The 17,743-nt window shown below is 40.7% G+C and overlaps 1 long non-coding RNA gene across 1 annotated transcript in view; it reads left to right on the top strand.

Moving 5' to 3' along the window:
- Positions 1 to 2,066: 2,066 nt before the first annotated feature.
- LOC126234824 (uncharacterized) overlaps positions 2,067 to 17,743 on the top strand; it is a 51,375-nt gene continuing 35,698 nt past the window's right edge. Inside the window, exon 1 of the long non-coding RNA XR_007544783.1 lies at positions 2,067 to 2,191. This is a non-coding gene — a long non-coding RNA (uncharacterized LOC126234824). The remainder of the gene's footprint in view (positions 2,192 to 17,743) is intronic.

The following is a 17,743-nucleotide window of genomic DNA, read 5'->3' as shown; positions in this document are numbered from 1 at the left end:
TAAACTTATTTCACTTTCTGATGTTGGCAAGATGCGTTATCCATTGCGCTGTTTTTATGTTGGAGAGTTGAAAACTGTGTGAAAAGTTGTAATGTGGTGAGAAATATTGCGACATTAAACTTGTCATTTCATCTCACACAGTTGTTCTCAATTCACGAATAAGCAAGCAAAAACAAAAGAACCCCTGCAACCTTAGAAGTGTAATTTGAGAGCAGTGACAGTGTTCACAGTCCGTTTTCTCAAATGTTTAAATCAACAAACAGTCACTTGTTATAGACATGGTCCGCACTATTTCTGTAACTCAGTCTCCTTTCTTTCTAGTTAAAAGAAATCCATCATTCATTTCGTACACACTCTCAGTACGATGTATACTCGCGTTTTGGTCTTGAAAAGTTTTGTCTCCTTCTTCGATTGTCTAATGAATTTTTCTGTCTCTGAATTTGTCTCTTCTGTCTTCCTTCTCTTCCGGCTTCCCTTCTGCGTTGATAATTTCAAGAAGTCATCGTCTGGTCTAAAATTTTGGTATTTCTCTGCAAAATCACTGGAATGATAAGTCGTTGATCAGTTCTTCGTTTTTCCCGTCTCTGCACGCTCAACGGCTTCCACTGCATCCGTCCTCGACTTCTCTCTCTACATTACACCTTCCAACTGTTACTGCAAAGCAAATTCCCTCTTTTCCACAAAATTGTGTCTACATTCCACTGACAGAACAACATCTCCTTTCCGTCCAACTGTACAATGCCATGCCGCAGCCTCAGCTGTTCACTGATCATTATTTCGATTCTCATTCCAAATTTCTCCGTCCATTGTGTACCAAGAAAAAATCTTCTTTTCGGAAAGCAGTACTGATTTTTCCGTTAATAATCCGCCATATCCCTTCGATCCATGTTTACGTCTCAGAATCCTATCATCAACTTTCCATTGTCACTTCTCAGTGCTCTCCTAATGAAACTTCGCACAGTTTACATTTTTCCAAGTCCAAGCATTCTCTTTTGCATATCATATACAATCGAAGTAACATAGAACATAAGAAGAAGTTGAAACATTTCCTACTATCATCCTCATAACGTTCTCTACAAAATTAATGTACAAGTCCAATCCTCTCATCTGTCAAATAGCAAAGTTAGCGTCTCCTGTCTTGCTCCTGAGATGCCTTCCTCTTCATCTATCTCTATTAGCCGCGCAATCTTCTATTCCTTTATATTTCCTTAATTCTGTTTCATCATGTCTCTATTCTTCTCCTCCTTTCACCATCAGTCTCCCTCATACACCCTGCCGCTAGCACTCATATCTAAACTCTGTCTATTCAATAATGTCTAATTATAACAGTACTTATGATCTACGAATATAAACTGTATATGTATGTATTTTTCCAGCTGTCCCTTTGTAATTGTTTGTTTCACTTTTTGTACTGGATGTAGTTTAACATGCCTACTAAAACATATGAATGTAAAATAAGTAGAATGCCTGGTTACATGTGAGAGACGGCCTGATGGCCCTAATCTTGCGAGGTTAAATAAATAAATAAATAAATAAATATTTACAGAATACACTTAATTCGTTCACATTTACTTTAGAAACAAAGGCCCATGAGGTACAAATTATCTTGAACAGTGGATAGATATATCGTTTATCATTGAAAACTCGCTGTGTTGGTTTGTGATGAAGAAAATCTCGCTCGAGAGAGATGATTAGAGAGCTAAGTGACATGTTGAGTTGGTCATGGCTCCTTGGAAACATTCCAGAACTTCATATTGATTGCAGTGACTCCTTTTAAATCAGAATTACAGGATGTGAATTCGCAGGTGACTTCATTTCATCCACGGAAGTCACGGAGCGGCTGCGATTTTTTTTTTTTTTTTCTGACAGGGAGAACGTTCGTTTTGATGGTGCCAACAAAACATTTCCAGCGCAGAGCCGAGGGGTACAACGGCACGGACACCTGTCGCCCTTGACCTACTTCGGTATTGACGAGGTCGCAACCCGGCCGTGTTATATGAAACGAAGTCGCCGTGGCAACGGGGCCCGGCGCGGCGCGGCGCCGGCCGTTAAGCCTTTTGTGTGGCTGACGGCCAGTCACGCACGGGTCGGCGACCACGCGGGCTGCCCGTCCAGCGCGGCTTCTGCACGGCGTAGCCTCGCAGGCAGAGACACGGGGAAGCGCTCTCTGCAGGCAGCTGGCGCACTCGCAGTGAGTCTACTGGGCACTTCCACTGTGTATTCTGCACGAGTCCCCAACTAACGGATGGAGTAGAAGTGTTTCTAACAGGTCCCTCAGGTGTCAAATGAAACAGACCAGAAACTAAGTGTCCACTAAGATTTGTTCTTTTGCACTGTCAGACTGGTATAAGGTGTCGTCAATATCGTCTGCAGGGCACTGTCTGAACCGAGACCTTCCTGTTCTGCAGTGGAGCATCAACTTGTTGTAGTCACAAACGCGAAACCGTGCGGATACGTTAGGGGGCAGCAGGAGACTGTTCATTCACATGACTTGGCTTATTTTTTATTCTTACGTCCATCCGGGAGGAGGTACACTTCTGTCAATTTTTGTGCTTACTGCTGTATACTAACGTATTCTAATTTTTTTGTGTAAACTTAAGCACATTTGCATTTTGTAAGCCTAGTGTCACCATAGTAACACAGAAGTACTTAGATTGCACGTGGTGACTGCTTCGGTTAGGGTTATATTCTTCGTGGTTACGAAAACAACGATGGTGTGGAACACAGCTCGCTCTGTACCTGTCCGGCGACCAGTCTTACATCGTGTTGCTTCACTTTCTGGAGACGTTCGATGCAGCTCCACACTGCCACCTAATAAGCAAAATACGAGCGTACGGAATATCAGATTAATTGTGCCGTTGGATTTTAGAGTTTGTGTCAAAAACTCTGCATATTATGAACGGAGTGTTCAGACGTAAAATTAGCTTTGGATGTGTCCGGGGGAGTGTTACAGGGCCATTACTTTTAGCAATGTGTATAAATGACCTACTAGACAACGTTGGAAGATTCGTGAGGCTTTTCGAGATTGGTATTACATGCAGAGAACCTAAAACCGACTCATTATTTTTGAAAAACTCGTGTGTATTTGCAATTATTATTTGTTCTGCTGAAGGACGTACGGAAACATGTGACGTTGCATCTATGGCAACAATATAATTATGGTTGAGAACAAAAACAAATTAATTACTCTTCCTACAAATTATAAAGAAATCAATTCCCAAGTATCTGACTACAAGTTTTAAAAATTCCCTAACAACTCCTGACAACCGTTCTGCACTACCCCTGCGCACAACAGACAAATTACCTCGTCTTGCCACTGCAGCTTCGTGAACAGGAACATGCTGAACTATTTCAAAAGCAATACTGCAATCCATGCAAAGTTCAGTGCGTGGTCAAAATAACTGCTATAACTACTCCCATATTTTGTTTCCAGAGAAATTGAATGAGCAGGAGGGATTTGGTCGACCAGCCTTAAAACGTCGTAAAAGAATGAAAGAAACCAATAAAGACTTTACTTTACTGTACTCGCAATATAGATTATTTAAACGCTTACAATGCTTACAGATTCAACTATTCCACAATGTCTATAATCAATAAACACGTCTCTGGGCACAACAAAGATACGAATATATGTATGGATTCCCATATCCCAGAAAATCCCTCCAGTGCGCAAGCGAGCAACAACTACTTGCAGCAAAAAGGTATATTACTAAAAATCTTCAGTTGATACCCAAGTCTCCCCCGGCGTTACCAGCACGAGCACAGCAGGCTGCGACTTGTCATGTCGCGCCGCTTCTCTTCACTTCAGGCTGCGTCCAACCACTGCCAACTCCTCTCAACAACTGTTCGCTCGTTGCTACTCGCGATAATAATATCTCAGAGTTTGTGTATGCACACCACAGCAGAATCATTGGTCCACTTTGCAAAGAAGTTTTAACATACAACTTTCATGATCCCCGCTCACCATTTTTAAGAATTTTGTGGGATGATCCTCGTCTAATATGTTTGAAAGGAGCAAATGCATAATTCTTATATAACAAAATTGAGAAAAAAAATCAGATGTTTTACAAAATTGGTCGAATACGTAAATTAAGCATAAGATTACAAAAGTCATGTACATAATAGGAAACTGATTAGCTGTACAATGCAGTCAGTAATAAATTATAAACAAGCATCCTCTTGTGCATCTAAGCACGCATCTCCACCTGACACCGATAGTTATTTGTTTGACAGGATAACAAAATGCTACTTATAATTCACCAAAAGTGTAAAAAAGTTTTTCAGTTGTGTAGCTTTTCGACTGAACTGCAAAGGCAAGCAGTCGTATCTGCATAACTTGGGCGGTAGTTCATTTGACACGATAAGAAAATGTTATTTACAGTTCTTCAAGATAGTAAAATTCATCTGAGAATAGTAAACTGGGTAAAGAAACACATATTTTTGGCTCAGCTGACCCAGGGAGACCCCACACTTTGTCCACTGACAACCACAGCGAAATATTAATATATTCGTTTGACGACACACAACTTTGTTGTGTAAGCAGACTCAGAGACTCAGTACATATATTATATCCTCTGACAACCAAACCAAAATATTTTAGTGTGGCAATCCTTTTCATATTCATGTAAAGATACTGTACAGAATCAGTAGTAATACTATAAGGCATTACTATACCATGTTATGTACCAAACAATTCATGAAGATCATAAAAGCACTGGTGTTGTATACCTTTGAGAAAACAGGTTCTCATAACTGACACAGAAGATCAGAAGTGTCGTATTTGACACAATAACAGGAACGAATCATAGTGATTAAATGAATAACAGTACGTTATATACACTTGAATATAAAAGTCAACATTATGTGAATAGGAACATAAAATCAGTGCTCAGTTAATGACACAAAACATGAATGACCACAGATAATTACATAAGTTTGACAGGATTCTTGAAGTACAGTTGTAAACATGAAGTTGAGGACGACCACACAGTGGCAAACTTGTTCTATATAAATTCATTTTCTGGTGCTACAGTACACAACATACAGTAAAGTACAAGTTTTTATCCAGAACATGCGAAATGTGTGACATATAGCATCACTGAATGACATACAGATTTGACCAAAGACATCAGTGGTGTCATATTTAAACAATACTACAATTAATCATGGATCCCAGCGTTGATATATACATAGTAATTACAATTGATTTAAATTTTCACAGTCAGAATTACGGGTCACCAAAAAAGGTATTAGTTCATGCTATCCAATTTCTATATTACATACATAAGAAATATATGTGTGTGAGCATACATGCAACTCCTTCATATAGGTTATAAGGGATTTGAGCTCAAGGTATCACCCTCAGTTCAGATTTCATAAACACTTTCTCTTACTAATTTAACCATTCAGTAGGGGGAAGTGATAATTACAAGTAAATCCTTATTATTACAGCACAGTTATTTCATTTTTCAAAAATCATAGTAATGTTCGTACGATGATTATCGAATATAAAACTGCAAGTAGCATCACAAGATCAGTATCGTCAGATGTTAAATGTCAACTTGTCTGCGTGTATAGAGTCAGGATTGTATAGAGTTATAATCTTATGGAATCAGAATCGTATGGTGTCATTATCTTATAGAGTCACAATGGAGCCATAGTCTTCTGGAGTCAGAATCGTATGGAGTCATAATCTTATGGAGTCAGAATCGTATGGCCATTAATCACAACAGCAAAATAAACACAACATTCAAAAGACATATCTTATAAAGCAACTCATGATGACATAATTTACTCTAAGATGCAACAGAAAAATGATGTATCCTCAAACTGTACAGTAGTAACTGAAAGAAATGATTTATTAACGGAAAATGAAGCAAATAACTGCTCTTGAGCTTCAGTATTGATAGTAATAAGAGAGAAAAAAATCTTCGTCTTACAGTCATTAACATGATAGAATCAGCACTGTATCACTGCTGTAGCAGAACCAAAACAAAAAGTCCGAAATCAAGTTGTTTAAATAGAAAGACACTAAAGTATTGAAGTAACTTATTTTACAAAATTACGTGCAATAGCCATGAAAGGTAGCTGACCAGCTTGCATCAAGGCGTAAAAATACAACAAACTGAAAAGAAAAAATTCCAAAATGCGTAACATATTTTTATATACAAATCACAGATCAATGTTTTTAACTCGACGGACCACTGCAACATGTGTATTGTTAGAATGTAACTCGTTCGCTAAGGTGGCGCAGTGGTTAGCACACTGGACTCACATTCGGGAGGACGACGGTTCAATCCCGTCTCCGGCCATCCTGATTTAGGTTTTCCGTGATTTCCCTAAATCGTTTCAGGCAAATGCCGGGATGGTTCCTTTGAAAGGGCACGTCCGATTTCCTTCCCAATCCTCCCCTAATCCGAGCTTGCGCTCCGTCTCTAATGGCCTCGTTGTCGACGGGACGTTAAACACTAACCACCACCACCACTCGTTCGCTACGTACGTTATCCTCCGATATGGAAATATTGTTTACTTCATACAAATGCACAGAGTTCTGTGTTCTTCTTTATTACTTCTGCAATAGGGGAAATTCACTTACGACCATGTCGTGCACAACAGAAATACCTTTCTCAATTCAGACCCACTCATACACAGTATCTCATATAAAATGAAGTCAGCAGTTACACCAGTATAATTCATGACCTACTTCACAAAATATGTACCTACAGAAAAAGTCACCTCATGTAATAACCTCAAAAATAACACAGGGCTCTGTCTGGTAGAAGTAAAGCAAAATGAGCATCATAAACTACCACGTGGCACAAGAAACTTCATTGTATGTGCAAATTGCCTTATTATCTTAGATTTTCAAAGCTAAGTCTACTCTTCTATACCAAGATCTCAAAAGAGACGTTCCAAACTAATGAGATAAGATAATAGTATTGCATTTCAATCAGATACTTCACCAGTAAACTCAGAATAATACCAGTGGACCATAAATTGTTCACAGATGGTTTACCATTCCATATTGTTATAGCGCAAATATAGATGCAGAAAAATTGCCTACTTTCACTGTGTTATCACCTTGTCAGACTATGCTAAGCAAATTCAAAGTCCTTTTCCAGAGACAACACAAATCATAGATAGCCGCTATTTATAAGAATTCCCTATTAAGCTGTTTGACAGAAAGAGATACATTAACAGATATACAGATTAGTCAAAGAGTATGAGACGGTGCTGAAAGCTACAGTAAGAAAATGTACAGCTACAGCTGGGGCATCTATGCTCGCCACTGCACATGTTTCCCAAAGTACAGTGAACCCCCTAGGGTACTCTTCTTTGTACAGTATCCAAATAAGAGTGTTAGGACATCTACGTCTGGATAAAATGTTGTTACGTACAAGGTGAAATGTTTTATCGCAGTATTTGATTTGTTTTGCCATTTCTCCTTTATGTCTTTACAGACTGGATCCTTCTCCTGTTCATGAGCAATATCACATAACGAAGATGAAAAAAAGTTTTCAAAGGCCATTTTTTTTCCATTTATAACAACTAAAATTATTTTCTTTGCATTCTTCCTCATTACTCTGGTCTAAACCAACAGCTGCACGCGAAAGTGCATGAGGAATAATGCTTTCTGAACCTGGAATGTATATCACAGTGAAACTGAATTCCTGAAGGCACAAAGTCCAACGCCTTAAACGATCATGATTTAGTTTAGCTGTCATCAGAAACTGGAGTGCCCGACGATCGTTATGTACCCTAGTGTATTCATCTTGTAGAAAGTAACGAAATTTATCAAATGCCCGAACTTCGAGCTCAGTGACAGAATAGTTCCGTTCGTCTTTTGTTATGACTGGACTGACAGAAGCTATACTTTTCTGTATAAGAATTCTATTTTTACACCAAGACCGGATTTTTAACTGTCTGTGGAAAGGCAAAAATCAAGAGACAAAGTGTGACAAATCAAGAGTGTGATAATACGGGTGCATTAAGCAATACAGTTTACAGAGCATCATATTCGTTCTAGACGACGTCATCCCAGTCCCAAAGTGTATTTTTAACTGTGAGTTGACCTGTGAGGTGTAGATAAGTTCTTTAAGCAGATGAAACTTGTATAAAAATTGACGAGACCTAAGAGTCCTCTAAGTTCTCCTTTGTTTATAGGTACATGCATTTCGTAAATTGCATTCAGTTTTTCTGGATCTCTTGATATACCTGTTGTAGAAACAATGTCGTCAAGAAATTTAATTTGGTTTTACCAAATTATGATTTTTTTCCAAAGTGACTGTAATGCCATGCTCAAGGAGTGTCGGTAATAGTTCGCTCAGTACCTGGTTGTTCTGTCCACGAATTTTCCGCAACCAAAATGTCGTTAACATATGTGCTGATCCTGTCTTTTAAATGATTAGGTAAGATAATATTCAGACCTCGTATAAATGCAGAAGATGATACATTGAAACCAGACAGTACTTTCCAAAACTGGTAGTAATTTCTAAAATGGGGAAAGGACGTATATTCCCTACATTCAGGATGTAATTCGATTTGCCAAAAGCACGATCGTAAATCAAGGGAAGACATTACGTTCCTACCATGAAATTTCTGTAATAATTCGTTCAGTGTTTGTGGTCGACCTGTTTCTTCTTGTAATATAGTGTTGATCAGTCTGTAATCGACAAATGGCTCTGAGCACTATGGGACTCAACTGCTGAGGTCATTAGTCCCCTAGAACTTAGAACTAGTTAAACCTAACTAACCTAAGGACATCACAAACATCCATGCCCGAGGCAGGATTCGAACCTGCGACCGTAGCGGTCTTGCGGTTCCAGACCGCAGCGCCTTTAACCGCACGGCCACTTCGGCCGGCCTGTAATCGACAACAAGTGTAACAGAATCGTCGTTCTTTTAACAACAGGTTATTGTATGAACTCATAGCGTGCTCAGTTATTCCCTAATCTAGCATCGACTACATTTCCTGCTAACCTTTTCTCTATATGTTAACAGAATAACATAAGGCGGTATAAAAAATTTATTATGTTCTTTAATCTTGCAATTCATAAAGAAAATTTCATATAGTTCCTGTATTGTGAGAAAAAATTCAGAATGTCACTGTAAAATTTCTAATAATTCATGTGCGTTTGCCACAGAATCTACTTCATTTCTGAATACTTTCCTTTTAACTAACTGTTGTGTGGTAATAGATTGTTCAGCTTCACAACGAAATGTTGTTATGTCAGTCATGCAATCGTCAGACAAATGCAATGAGTGTTGAGCATCGAGCCGATAGGGAAAATACAAACAGTTCATGTCTTCATCTTCCTTTGTCAACCATCCTTGAAATTTAAGAGTTACGGGTACCATATTTTCTTCTAACGTTACTTCAGCATCGCAAAAAATTTGACATCGCTTTATATTCATGCAGAAACTCTACACCCAAAATTGCTTATTTTGACAAAAGAGAAACTAAAAATTTTCAGAAAACTTGTGGCCCTGACACATGAAAACTAACGAAGTTTGATTACGTATATCTACAGTCTTTCCTTGAATCACACCCTTCAGATTAGTTCTTAATAGAGGCAAAGTTGGACAAACAGATGACTGAGCACGTTTACTAAACACTAGCTCACTAACCATATCAACTAGGCTACTAGAATCAAATGCAGGAGGAAGCGAAACGTTTCCTATTGAAATTTTTACGATAGAATGGACAAGTGTATTTTCACGCTCGTCATTTTCTCCTAACAAAGTGTCTCTAATGTCATAAAAACCGACAAAATTAATATGGTTCGTGTGCACACTGTCGGAACTGCAAACGGTTCGTTTGCAGGCGTGGCTGCTGGTCCTTCTTGCGTCAGATCGTTTTGCCTGAAGTTGTTGCATGGGTTGGGAGGTCTGATTTCTACAGTTGCACCACACACAGATTCTGAAGTCCTACAATCACGTATATTTTGGTTTGATATGTCAGCATAATTACTTCATCTTCCGTAACTGTTATTAAAATTAGTGTTCCGTGGGCTCGTTGCCCTGATTTCTACAACCTGAGCACCATGTTCGGAATTAAAATTTGTGCGATAACGCCAGTTTCAATTTACTCTGTCATTGCCATTACGTTTGACATTGTCCTTACTGCCATAACGTATACGTTCATACGATCCACGAATTGTATTCCTGTACCTGCAATTCCGACGGTCACGAGAGTCGTTTGTGGTGCACCTGTAATCTGTACGGTAGGGTCTAGGTGTCACATTGTGCCTATTTTCGTCGCGTTTCTCATCGTATCTTTCACGCAAATTGCATCTACGTGTTCGGTTGCACTGCTGATGGAATTTTTCCGGTATTCTTTATTATTGGCCGGCCGTTGTGGCCGAGCGGTTCTAGGCGCTTCAGTCCGGAACCGCGCGACCGCTACGGTCGCAGGTTCGAATCCTGCCTCGGGCATGGATGTGTGATGTCCTTAGGTTAGTTAGGTTTAAGTAGTTCTAAGTTCTAGGGGACTGATGACTGCAGATGTTAAGTCCCATAGTGTTCAGAGCCATTTGAACCATTTTTGATTATTATTGTCTCTTTTGTGTTTTGTCATTATTGTCAAATCCAAGCTCTTGGAAAAGAGCTCGAAAAGCTTCCAAGTCATCCTTACAGCGTCTGCCAAAACTATGTGGCGGAATCTGATAGGTAATTTAGTCAGACAAATGCGGATTAACTCCGACGGCCTGTACGGATTAGCTAAATGTCTGTTTATGCACATAAAAATACTGCGCAGGAGTTGAGAAATTCGATTGTTCGTAATTTTGCATCATGATATGTTTTGTTTCCCGCGATCTAGATTTCTTTCAGACCAGTTAGCTTCCAAGAATGCATGATAAAAATCACCGTACGTATGACATTCACGTGCAGTCGATCTCATTCTTTTTGCAGGTTCTCCTTCGAGATAACTGCTGATGAATTCAAGTTTGTGGCCAACTGGCCATGCTGGGTGGTAAACAATAGTCAAATCACTCCATAGGGTGTATTCCATTGCTAGCATTGCGAAAAATCTGTGAGAAAATGTTTGTAATCAAGCTGTGAGGACGGGGCGTGAGTCGTGCTTGGGTAGCTCAGTTGGTAGAGCACTTGCCCGCGAAAGGCAAAGGTCCCGAGTTCGAGTCTCGGTCCAGCACACAGTTTTAATCTGCCAGGAAGTTTCAAAAACATCAGTTTTCTGAACTGATGACACTTTTCTCATTCCGTAACTCGCATTCCAGTCAGTGTGACGTGCAAACATATCACGTCCACGAGAGAAGTGATTAGCATTTCAAAAGTAGTGCGTGCGCTGTGATTTCCAATGTGATAATCACTGAACCTACGTGTATCGTTATCACGACCGATATTTTCTTCGGTATTGGTTAAGCTGTTACTGTATCTTTCTTACGTCACGTTTATTTTGCTGATTAATCGTCGTCTGACTTTCTTTGAAACGTTGCAGATATTGAAGTTCTTCGGTACAAGCAAACGGCTCCGACTGAGTATGCTGTGACCTTTCGTCTGAATCGTTGTTCTTTGCGTCACTCTCACGGGTAATTCTTCGACACGCTTTGCAAAAGTCATCAACTGATTTTGCGTCTTTGAAACTTCAGTGTTAATCTGTAATTGTAATGACTTCATCTTTTGTACTAATTCCTCTATTTGCAATTATTGTTGTATCGTCTGTTGTCTCAACTCCTCAACATCAACAGACCATACACGGTTAAGTCTGGACTCAAGATTACTAATATCAGACTCGAGTTAATCGCATACCTGAGTTTTTAACTGTTCTGATTTCTTCGAATTTACGATTTAAATTGTCACTAATCTCATCTCGAAACAAATTGAAGTTCTATTCCTGTTTCCTACTAGATTCCTTGATCTTGTCATTTATCTCGTCACGAAAAAATTTGAACTTCTCTTCCTGTACTTGAAATTTTGTTCCTGGTTGCTACTAGAGTCTTAGACTTCACTACGAAATTCGTAGTTAAATTTGTTAATCTCATTATTAAATTCTCTAATTTCTTTACTGGATTTTCTAAACCATTTATTATTGGATTTTCTCATGTCATCAAGTTGAGGTAGTATTAATTATGTAGCATGATTATTGAAAGAGGGTACGATAATATTATTTTGCTCTGTAGAAGTAGAAGCAATACCTGAATCTGTCATAACAAAATCGGAATGTGTTACCGTGTTTTGACTGCATGAATTCAGTGTTGTTCCCTGCAGTTCGTCACCCATCACCGGCAAATAATTAATATAAATTCTGATTATTGACAATATTGTTCGTATGTTCCCTGAGGTCATCATGCCAGGAAGAAGTTTCTACATTGTGCCCCAAAATTTCCAACACTTCATTTGAAGCTACCTCTACAGCCGTGTCCATTGCTGCCTACGCTCTAGTATTCTTTGTCGTTGTAGCAATAAAGAAAATACAAAATGCAAAACAACTACCTTACACAAAACCGTTAACTTCACTGTTATAAAGTAAATCCTGAACTAGGAACATTGCTGAAATCGTTTTGAATTAATGTGAAGCAGTGCGCAAGCAACAAAAATGCTATGCAGCAACTACTGTCTAATTAGTATTGCATAAAATGAAAATGTAGCAGCAACAAGAAGCATCTCTAACTGTGAAATCGTACAACGAATCGAAATCCTGTCAGGGTTGCCAGGTGAAACTCATTCTTAATTGTTTTTAAGAACTTGTATATGTTTGTAATTATTCTTTGTTATGCTGAAAGACGTACAGAAATATGTGATGTTACATCTCTGACAATAATACAATTATGATTGAGAACAAAAAGTAACAGAAATTAATTACTCTTCCTCAAGTATCTGACTGCGATTTTTAAAATATTTTCTAACTGCTACCAACCGTTGTGCAATTCTCCTGAACGCAACGATCAACCTCCTTCATCTTGCCGCTGCAGCTACATGATCAGCAAAATGCTAGAAATATTTCAACAGCAATACTGCAGTCCATGCAGAGTGCAATGCATGGTCATAATAACTGCAACAACAACGTCGATATTTTTTTATAGGGAAATTAAATGATCGGGTGAAGTGTGATCAACTAGCTTCAAACAGTGTAAGGAAGTTAAAGAAATGAGTAAAGACTTTAATTCATTATATTCGCAAAATAGATTATTCAAACTCTGGCAAACTTTATAGAGACTGTAATTATTCCACAATGTCTATACACAAGTCTGCTCCGGCGTCACCAGCACGACGATGGCAGCCTGCGACTGCTCATGTCGCGCGGCTTCTTTTCATCGCAGGCTCCGTCCGACCACTTCCGTCTCCTCTCAACAGCTGTTCGCTCGCCACTACTCACGATGGTCATACTGAAACTCAGAGTGCACACCACAGCAGAATCGTTGGTAAACCTTTCAAAGGCGTATTAACGTCCATCTTGCAAACTCGCAGTGTCAGCAAATTATATCGAACGTAGGAAATCTGCAGAGGATCGAGGAGTTGTGCAAGGATTGGCAGTTTTGTCTCAACATAAAGAAATATTACATAGTGCACACAAATTGGCTGGAAGTCCCATTACTCTGTGATTACACGATAGCAGAACAATTACTGGAAGCAGTCCCACCCATAAAATATCCAGTAGTATCCGTACGGAGTGATTCAAGATGGAATGACCACATAAAACCAATAGGACGTAATGTAGGTGCCGAATTGAGATTCACTGAAGAATCCTCAGGAAGTGTGGTCCAAAAACGAGGTAGATTAAAAAACCATCGTTCGACCAAAAGTTATATATTGACTGTCAGTCTGGGATCCGTACTGGATAAGAATGGCAGAGGAAACAGAAAAGGGCCAAAGAAGAGCTGTGCGTTTCGCTCCGGGTTCAAATAAGGAAGCATGGAAGCGTCACGGAGTTGGCAACTTCAGTGGCAGACGATGCAAGAGAGGCCTCCTGAACCACGGCGTGACTCGCAGTTGAAGTTCCGAGCGAGTGCGATTCTAGAAGTGTGGACCACTATATTGTTACCTCCTGTGTACATAACAAGAAAAGAACCGGAACATAAAGGCAGTGCGATTCGAGCTGGCACGAAGATTTGCAAACAGTCCCTCTTGCCGATTCTCTACTCGATCAGAAAAGGGGCAACTGGCAGTGGCAAGGAAAGTGCACTCCGCTACACACCGTAAGGTGGCTTGTGGAGTATGGATGTAGATGTAGATGTACATGGGTATGCAGGAGCTTAGAATTTGAAATGTAACAGAAGTTTAAAAATATTGTCTGTGGGGAGCGCTTCGTTCTGAACAGAAAACATCGATGCAGTCATTTTTAAATTTATTTTTAGTCAGAAACCTTTTCAGAAACCCTCGTCTGTTGTCAGCGACAGATTCCAGTTTTTTCTCACCTTTCGTACCAGGTTACACTTTGCTGTATATGTAGAAGATGCAAATTATTTTTCAACTGCCATTCTGAACAGATAATTACATTGTGAAACTGGCGCTATAGACTATAACTTCGGGCAGGGGTCGATCATACGAGGCCCGCCCACGGCGTTTCCAACACCACCAACCACTCGGCAGTCGACAAGAGGGGACAGTCAACGGAAGAGTTACTTAACTGTAATAACCATGAAATTTCATCGTGTGACGCAGAAGTGGTAGGGGAGACGGGAATGAAGAACAAGGACAGTGCGGTATCAGGCGCTGCGCCAGCCGTCGGCTTGAAATGACGTGACAGGGAGTTAGCAGCGCACCTCGACACCAGCCACATTCCAGTTGAGCGAGGGATCGCGCAAAACCCTCCGGAGGTAACTGGCGAAATATGCGCGATAGTGTGGGCGTCGTTCAGCCACCGAGCGTTCATTCTGTAGGAGGGACCAAAGACCGAGCCGCCATTTGTCCCCGTCTCCATCCTTTGACACTGACTATCGCACGAGTGTTGGCTGTGGGGAAAGACAGGTCCTTTGGGAGAATGAAAGCGTGCGGTTCGACCACGGATGGAGGGGCGCGGAGGAAAGAGGCGTCCATTTGCCGCCAGAGTCCAGACTTTACGAACACCGGCGCAGCTCAGCGATGGGCGTCATCGTCCACTGAGTGCCAGGTGGAGCATAAAGGAGCGTCCCTTAAATCAATCACATGTAAACGCTGGTTAGTGACGAACTTTTCAAAGGTGACGTCATACAGTGTCGCTCGGACTGATATCGGGGGTGACAGCTGATGGAGACAGCGCCGCACCGTCGTCCACCTCGTTAACGGATACCTGGTCTCAGCGTCGTTGCAAGGAGGTAGCCACGCAGTAATTGAAGGTACAAACCCTTTCGAGGTGTGGGGGGGGGGGGGGGGAAGAGGGGAGTGCGTACATACATAGCTAAGGTCCACAAAAAAGACAGAAGACCACCGCAGGACACCCGAGGTTGGTGAGTCTAACTAAGCCACCCGACTTTCCGGGGAAGGCCGAGTGTACCATTTCACGTTAAAAATGTTACAGCCGTCAGGAGGTAGCCCAAGGCTTCGAGCACGACTCACGACCACAGCTAAACATCCGTATGTCGTCCACCATGGTTCTATCATCTGTGCTCGTACATCCATTATGTATATTCCCGTACAGGAGAGACATGTCACTTGAAAATCACTTGCCCAGTGTAGGCAGGTAAATACGATAATGCAGTGCCTGTGTTATTCCGAACTGCAGTGTAATGTCCGAAGGAACTTTGCATCGTTATTCGCAATAACAAAGGTAGCGCGATATCGTATATTATAAATACGTCCACCAAAGTTTGTAAGAGCGACGTGAAGGTTTCAGCTACTCTAGCCAGACTACTACCACTCACGTTGTTTCTTTACACAGAATGCTACTAAACCAGATTTTTGTTTTTACGACATTACTGATACGCCCTTACTGTAACGGCATAATGGCCTTAGGAGCCACCCTATGTGCAATGCATAACAGAACACCACTGGTGGCTTGAAATGCCTTCCGTTTATATTGCTGTTGTTGTAGGAATCCCTCGAACTTCTCGTTCTCAAGTTGTTGTGGACATTACATATTACGGATTACTTCATTTACAATACAGGCTGTTTCAAAACGAACATACCGGATTTAAGGAGTTGTAGCATTCATTACGTTCATCTTACAGTGGTAGATATAACATCAAATTGAAAAGCAACTCAAACAGTTTTGTTTGTATACCTGTGCGTAATAGGAAGAGTATGGAATGACAAAGAGTGACAGAGACACGTGTTGAACGAGTGCGAGTCTTTCACGCTTAGCCCCAAGAAATATTCCCGCAGGAAGTTTATGGGCCTTTCTTTTTCGGTGAATCAAATGGAACTGATGTTTCTCATCTTGATGTGCTGCAGCTATGGCCCAAGCGTCAATGGGAAGGAACTGAACAACACATCTTCATTTGGGAGCAAGATGGTGCGCCGCCTCACTCGCAGAACTCAGTACGCGGTTAAACGACGTTGTGTCCACCGGCCGCTGTGGCCGAGCGGTTCTAGGAGCTTCAGTCCGGAACAACGCGACTGCTACGGTCGTAGGTTCGAATCCTGCCTCGGGCATGGATGTGTGTGACGTCCTTAGGTTAATTAGGTTTAAGTAGTTGTAAGTCTAGGGGACTGATGACCTCAGATGTTAAGTCCCATAGTGCTCAGAGCCATTTTATTGACGTTGTATCCGACCGGTGGATCGGGCGCAAGGGGCCGGTTGATACAGCATTTTATGCATGACCTCCACGTTCGCACACGATCTGACGCGATCTTGTGCTTGTGCCTCCGATACCAGCTGATCTATCCGGCTGTGGAAACAGTGTTATTACAACAGTTACTTCCGACATACTGATCAAGGTTTCGGAAGAACTAGCCTATCGACTCAATGTGTAATCGGTGTTCACACTGAATAATTACAGGAAAAACTGTGTGTGTTTCTCTTTCATTTGGTTGGTTCAAATGGCTCTGAACACTATGGGACTTAACATCTGAGGTCATCAGTCCCCTACAACTTAGAACTACTTAAACCTAACTAACCTATGGACATCACACACATCCATGCCCGAGGCAGGATTCGAACCTGCGACCGTAGCAGTCGCGCGGTTCCGGACTTTGCGCCTAGAACCGATCGGCAACCGCGCCCGGCCTTTCATTTGGTGTATTATCTATAATTGTAAGGTGAATGTAATATATGCTACAAAGCCTTAAAATCCGTACATTCATTTTTAAACACCCTGTATTTCTGAAACAGAAATCGAGGACGATTTTGACGCTGCAGACTGAAATTCGTTTACAATGATAGTTTTCAGTTACAGTTATTCACTCTTCAATCAACATTCAGAAAATGCTGATGTGTCGTGTTTTACTTTACTCTATGTGTTCTGTGGCAGGGTTCCTCAAATTTTTCCGTTAGCGTTTTTGTTTTCGACCATACGCAGCTAGAAGCGACCCCCACTCGGTGTTATACATGTTGTTAGTATAAGCAACGTATTCAAACAATCAATTTACTTGTCTCCATCCCGAAGACCCTCTTTCTTGAAACCCTGAGCGATTAAATTCGTCCGCAGAACATTTCACAAAAAGTTACTTTAGCTAAATACTTAGTTAATACTTTATGATAAAAACAGCAAATTAAAATACCAACAACTGAAATGAAGAGTAAGGGGTGGGTAGCAAAATTAAAAAAAGAATATGCTATTAAATAATTTGTAATATACTATTTGACCACAACTAATGATAGTTCATTGATAGGTGGGACAAGGTAAATTTGATTTTAATGCGATGG

This window comes from Schistocerca nitens, chromosome 2, assembly GCF_023898315.1.
Source record: "Schistocerca nitens isolate TAMUIC-IGC-003100 chromosome 2, iqSchNite1.1, whole genome shotgun sequence".
Classification (NCBI taxonomy): domain Eukaryota; kingdom Metazoa; phylum Arthropoda; class Insecta; order Orthoptera; family Acrididae; genus Schistocerca; species Schistocerca nitens.
This window is presented reverse-complemented; position numbering and strand designations above follow the sequence as displayed.